The sequence below is a fragment of the Falco peregrinus genome, chromosome 1, assembly GCF_023634155.1.
Source record: "Falco peregrinus isolate bFalPer1 chromosome 1, bFalPer1.pri, whole genome shotgun sequence".
Taxonomy (NCBI): Eukaryota; Metazoa; Chordata; class Aves; order Falconiformes; family Falconidae; genus Falco; species Falco peregrinus.
In genome coordinates this window covers 93522250-93529311 of record NC_073721.1, presented here as the reverse complement: position 1 = coordinate 93529311, position 7062 = coordinate 93522250, and positions in this window count along the sequence as shown.

Sequence of the window (7062 nt, the reverse complement as noted above, 5' to 3'; positions counted from 1 at the left end):
ATAATATGTAAGTGCAGTAGGGCTTTTTGCTGATCTGGATTTATATTTGTATAATGTACAGTTAATAACTGGAGAGATCTTGTTAGAGATTGATTACTCTTCTTCAGTGTGTCCCTTGTTTTGTATCCCATTATTCACTCAAAGGGCTTAATTAAATGAATCTGAGTATAAGCACATATTTGCTGCAACAATCGCAATTCCCCATAGATAATTTTCTTTGGCTTGTCTTGCTGGGATTTCCAGGAAAGTTCCCAGAAACTGTTTCACAGAATAGAGGGATTTCTCTTTTTAAACCCCTTTTTTGGTGTTACACAAATTTGAGCCCAGAAGAGTCTAATTTTGAGAAATAACCATGAATACTATATGCATGTGTGCCTTTATAATAACAAAATCTTCAGAATAATTTGAGTTTAAGTCGAATCTTATTTGATTTCTGTGGTTGGCTTTGGAAACATTTGGTAGTTATTTTCCATTGAAATTTGCACCCGCTTGGGGCAGCAATATGTTTAAGTGGTTCTCCTGTTATTTCTGCTCTGTAATCTTAATTTTAAAGCTAGTTTTCCATTTTTTTTCTTCTTGTTCTGTGTGTATTTATCTTTTACATGGCAATATATAATTCTGCATTTGCTCTTGGTGGTCTTGATCTTAGTGTGTATGCATATATGTTGAAGGGGTACAACATACAGCCCTATAAAGACCATAGTTCTTTAATTTTGAGAAAGGGAGAAGGAGGGATTTTAATTTACATCCGTATTGCTGAAATAAAAATGTAGCCTCTCCATTCAAGAATGTGGCTGTGATTTTTCAAAATGACTTGTAAGGCTTAGAGGATTCCATTTATGGGTGACTAGCCTGGGATGTTTTTAAGAAACAAGTTTTTAGAGAAGGTTCAACATTACAGAAATTTTAACAGGACAAGCTGGCCCCAAAGAACCAGCAAAACTCTTAACTGCTGACCATGAGTGCAGTGCCATTCTCTGGGTCTCTGTTGCATCTGTTGGGTCAAGGTGCTTTATTCTGTATTAGACATTAAATAAAGGTGAATCATGCCTTAGTGTACTGACAGTCTGATGACAGGCACTAAAGAGATGAGGCACATGGAACGAGTCAAAAAGGAGAAGTTCTGTTATTCCGGGATGTTGGTTTTTTTTTGGCTTATTAACTTAGAGATCAATTAAAGACATTTCTATGAGAGCAGGAGAAAACTTCCTCTGAGCACACAGCAGACTGACAAGGTACAAGTCAGCTTGAATCCAGAAGCTGTATCACAGTGTCAGCATGCCGTGACTTAGTGGGAAGTACTAGCTTGGGCAAAGTAATCTGTTCACAGTGCTGCCCAATGTTTGTGCTAATGCTGGCTGGCTTCTTGCCAACTTGGGTAACTTAAAGGGAAGAGTGGCTCTGACTTCTCACACATTCGCACACATGCATCCATTTTTGTGAGTATCAAAGGCTTGTTCTGAGGGTTCCCAAATCAGCGGAGGCATACTGGTCATCTCTAAGGGTATTTACATCAAACCCCAAGAGCTCTAACTGGCATTAGCTGTGGTCAAGAGTTATACCTTAGAGCTCCATCTCATATGTGGTTTCATATGGCAAATACAAAGTAAGAAAGAGATTCTGCTTCCAAAGCTTCAGCCTGAATTGAGAGGAAGCTTAGATGGAAATGATCATCCAGCCTAATCCCTTGCCAAAGCAAGATTAGATCCTGCAGGCTGTTTTCTAGCATTTGCCAATTTGGCTATAAAAGCACCAAACAAATAGGATCCATTACTGCGAAGAGTCTGGGAAACTGTTCCATTGTTTAAAAGATGTCATGACAGTGCATTGTCTTCTGAAATTAACTATATATTTTTTTCTTATCTTAATTACATCTTATCCTTGGTTGTGTTCTGAGGTACCAAATTAAAATCTGACATTCTTAAAGGCTGTGTAGTTGTTGGCTATTGCAATTCACCTTTGTGTCCTCAAGCTGACCAACCTGGGGTGCTGGTCAGCCCAAGGGAAAGGGCTACACATCTGTGTGACCATAATTAGTCTATGTCACAGGGACCAGGGCAAATGATGGCTATAAAACTCCTTTTGCCTTCTTCATGTATCTGACCTGCTCTTCCCTAACACATCAGTTCCTCCATCCCATCACAACTTTTGCTGTTCTTCAATGAACGTTTGCCAGCAGCTATATCTACTTTAGTAAGTAGTGTGGCCTAGTAAGAGTGTGAGGTGAATGCAAAACAGGACCTGTAGAGTAAAATGGGTGGTGCTGAGGGCTTAAGATCCAGAATCATGCATGCTTTAAGGTTTTAGAATAGTTCTGGGCTGGTCCCTCAAACTGCATGTGTGTACTGGTTGGAGATGATTAGATGCACTCCTGGAACACACTTTTGGATTATTTTTTTCTGAAAGCCTTGTGAATCTGAGACTGCTTTATGGTGTGAAACAGAGCATGATGAGTAGGGGTGAACTAAAATGATAATGTAGGTACAATCCAGATCTTTTTGGGAATGTATTGTCCAGAGCTGAATGCAATGTTATTTAGTAGTAAGAGAGATTTGAGTCAGACTTCAGGAAAATGTAATGATAAGGGCAGCAAAGCGCTATGGAAGTTGAATAAAATCTATGATGAGAGGTTTTTAAGAAAAGGCTAAACAAAACAGAATTTGGGAATAAGATCAATATAGTTGTTCCTGCACAGAGAAACAGGAATGGATTCAGTCAGTTTATGACATCTCTTCAAGCCAGATTTCCTGTATGATTCCAAAGTGCACCACCATATCTCTTCTGGAGTAAGGACGTTTGCATAGACTACTCCAAAGGGCTTTGTTTTCTTGCTCTGTGACGGTGCAGTGCCTCATGCTATACTAGTGATTTCTTTCAGTACTGGACCTCCTTGTATTTCTTCCAGCTGATGAATGTGGAATGCCAGGGAATGCCAGGGAAGGTTGTGGAGCAGATCATCCTGAGTGCCATCATGCAGCACATACAGGACAGCCAGGTGATAAGGCCCAGCAAGCATGGGTTGATGAAAAGACAGGTCCTGCATGTCTAACCTGATCTCCTTCTATGACAAGGTGACGCGCTTAGTGGATGAGGGAAAGGCTGTGGATGTTGGTCTACGCAGACCTTGGTAAAGCCTTTGACGCCGTTTCCCACAGCGTTCTGCTGGAGAAAGTGGCTGCTGAGGGCTTGGCTGGGCGCAGGCTGGCTGGGTGAAAAGCTGGCTGGCTGGCCCAGCCCAGAGCACGGTGGTGCACGGAGTTACATCCCGCTGGCGGCCGGTCACACGTGGTGTTCCCCAGGGCTCAGCGCTGGGGCCAGTCCTGTTTGATTCTTTATCGACGATGCGGCCGAGGGGATCGAGTGCAGCCTCAGTCGGTTTGCAGAGGCCACCGGGCTGGGCAGGAGCGCTGCCCCGCTGGGGGGCAGGCGGCTCTGCAGGGGGATGGGGACAGGCTGGATCCATGGGCCAAGGCCAGTTGTAGGAGGTTCCACCTGGCTCCGTGCGGGTCCTGCACGGTCACACCAGCCCCAGGCAGCGCTGCGGGCTGGGGCAGAGGCTGGGAAGCTGCCCGGTGGAAAGGGGCCTCAGGGTGCTGGGTGATGGCTGGACATGAGCCAGCACCGTGCCCAGGTGGCCAAGGCGGCCAACAGCATCCTGGCTTGTGTCAGACACAGTGTGGCCAGCAGGGCCGGGGCAGTGACCGTCCCCCTGCACTCGGCACCGGTGAGGCTGCACCTGGAATCCTGTGTCCAGTTTGGCCCCTCGCCGCAGGAAAGACACGGGGGGGCTGGAGCGTGTCCAGGGAAGGGCAACGGGGCTGGTGAAGGGTTTTGTCCTGGTTTCGGTTGGGACAGCGTAGATTTTTTCTTAGTAGCTGGTACAAGGCTGTGTTTTGGATTTAGTATGAGAACAATGTTGATAACACACTGATGTTTTTAGTTGTTGCTAAGTCATGTTTATACTGAGTCAAGGACTTTTTGGTTCCTTAGGCCCTGCCAGCGAGAGGGCTGGAGGGGCATGGGAAACAGAGGGGGGACACAGCCAGGGCAGCTGACCCGAACTAGCCAAAGGGATATTCCATACCACGGGACGTCATGCTCAGTGTCTAAACTGGGGAGTGTCCGGTGCCCTCTGGTCGCTGCTCGGGGACCTGCTGGGCATCGGTCAGCAGGGCGTGAGCAGTTGCATTGTGCATCACTTGTGTTTTTTTTCCTTTTGGGTTTTATTCCTCTCTCTCCGCCCTTTTTCATTCCAATTGTTATTATATTCTATTTCAATTATTAATTTGTCCTTATCTTAACCCACGGGTTTTACTTTTTTCCCCAGCTGCCCTCGCCATCCGCTGGTAGGACCCGGGGGGAGTCAGCGGGTGAGTGGCTGCGCGGTGCTCAGTTGGCAGCTGGGTTAAACCACGCCAGGTCTGGAGCACAAGTCTTGTGAGGAGCAGCTGAGGGACCTGGGCTTGTTTCACCTGGAGAAAAGGAGGCTCAGGAGGGACCTTATTGCTCTCTACAACTACCTGGAAGGAGGTTGTAGCGAGGTGGGGGTCAGTCTCTTCTACCACATAACCAGCAACAGGACAAGATGAAATGGCCTTAGGTTGCTCCAGGGGAGCTTTAGATTGGATGTTAGGGACAATGTCTTCACCAAAAGAGTGGTCAAGCACTGGCACAGGCTGCCCAGAGAAGAGGTGGCATCACCATCCCTGGAGGTATTTAAAGGGCACGTAGATGTGGTGCTTGGGGACATGGTTCAGTGGTGGAATTGGCAATGCTGGGTTAATGGTTGGACTTGGTAATCTTAAAGATCTTGTCCAACCTAAATAATTCTATGATTTTGATAATGTATGTCCCTTATGCATATCAGTTTCAATTTTTCCAGTTTTAATTTTCTGTCCTTCCTCCTGCTGTTTAATATGTTTTTTTTTTTATCTTCCTTGGCTGCTGTTTAGAACTTCTCCTAGTTTAGCTACAACTACATTGGTGGCAATTTACTCTCCCAGACACTGAAAGTTTTCAATAAAGTTGAATGAAAAATGGTGTCTACGAAGCAATCTACATTGCCGGCGGTAATCTCCTGTTGTCCAGATTTCAAAACATGTAACTGATTCTCTTCAGGTCAGTTTAAAATCAGGTTCAGCGTGACATAATAGCAAATGCTTTACTAAAATGATGGCAAATGATTGTTTCCTGCTATTAACTTGTAATTTGGTCAAGCAAAAAACTTCAAATTAATAAAACTGCAGCCATTCTCTTCCTTTATATTGTACATCATTGTGAATTATTAAATTTATTGAAATAGAAACGCTGCCCACAAAATACACAGTACTGAACCAAAACCCAAACAAGTCTCACTTCTAAGCTTCAGATTACTCAAAAAGAGCCTCAGTAAATTTGGGCTTCTTTGCCCTTGAATTTAAATGGATGTTAAGACCTTAAGTCAGTAAGGTTCTTTTTAAAACACTTCTTTCTGTATGATTTATTGCTTTATGCATTTTCTGCTGTAGTTTATGAAGATCACAGTGTCCCAAGAGGACTGACCTTTTCAGTGGATGGTACAGGTGTCCAGTTTCAACACAGAGGACCAGTCTAGCCTTGCCTCTTGGCTGCTGTTTAATCCAGTCTCTGGGAAAATGAAGTAGCCTCAAACCTACCCTACTAATGTGTTTTAAAATCCAGGTCACTCATCTCCCAATAATTTATCTTAGCACTGACTCCTGCTCAAAAGATAACAAAAATTTAGAGCACCAAGAACATTTCATGTGTGTGCTTTTTTTGCTTTATGATGAATTTTAATTAGAAATATATATATATATATATTCCTTTCTCAGATATTTCCATTTCGCTAGGATAAATAGTATTCAGAAAGATTTTTCTTGATGTCCAAAATTATCTGTATACCCCTATCAATTTCTGATACTGATTTTAGTAATGTTAAAAAAGAACAATAAAGGGAAAATGTTTTGATACAAACATCAGCTTTGGAATGAAAACATTTTCAGCTATGAGGCTCCATTAGTTCTGCAGTTAGCAAATACTTCAATTGACACTGTTGTCAAACCAAGGACATAAGACTGAGAGTGTGATATGTTATCTGCTGCCAATTACGTAAGTTCATGATGCATAAGTTATTGCAAAAAATAAGGTCATGGCTCCTAAACCAACTCCTTTTGAAGTTGTAGTTCTTCATAAAACCTCCCACATATTTGTATATTTTAGTTGGTTAACTCTTAACTGAATTTATGTAAGTGCTTATGAAAATGAAGTATTATATGACGTTAAAGAAAAAGCAGAACCTTGTATGGTCTACAGGATTACCAACATGCTGATATCAAATGCTTGTAGAGAGGTGAATCTGTCTAAAACACAGATTTTAGTTCCAAATCAAAGAGCTTAATCAAAGTTCCTTATCAAAGAGCTGTTTGAAAATAAATGTTTTTGACCACCGAACATAAACATTAAAGTTATTACAGACCATTATATAGTGGATAGGTAAGAGGATTAGGACTCAACCTCCTCAGTTCTTGTCTTACCTTTTATATAGTCTTTTATGGTAACCTTACACTAATCACTGAATTTTTCGATTGCCTTCATTTATCTTTCTGTATGACTAAATATGACTAAATTTCCTGTTTGTCATATGAAGATAGTATGTAAGTAATAGACTTAAGCCTTCATTTGAAAAATGCCCGCAAAGCTGTGAAGAGCATCAGAGGAACAAATCACTCCACTCAGAACTGGAACAGTGAGGTCCTTTATCATGTCTGGGGCAGAGGTTTCAGAAACTTGAAGAATTGTTTAGGTACAGGACTTTTTTTTTTTTCACTTCAGAAAAAAAAGTACGACTTTTAAATATTCTCTCTTTTCAACATTTGATGGAAGCATGACCTTTGCAGATGATTTGACAAAGCCTCCCCTGGAACAGCTAGTAGTCATTGTTCTGCCTCATTTAGGTCAAGGACTGAAAAACAGGTTTTTATAGTCTACTAAATAACTTTACTGTAAGTCTTCGGGGTTTTTTTCTTGAGTTTTTGGGACCCCCCCCCCTCAGCTACCTCTGTT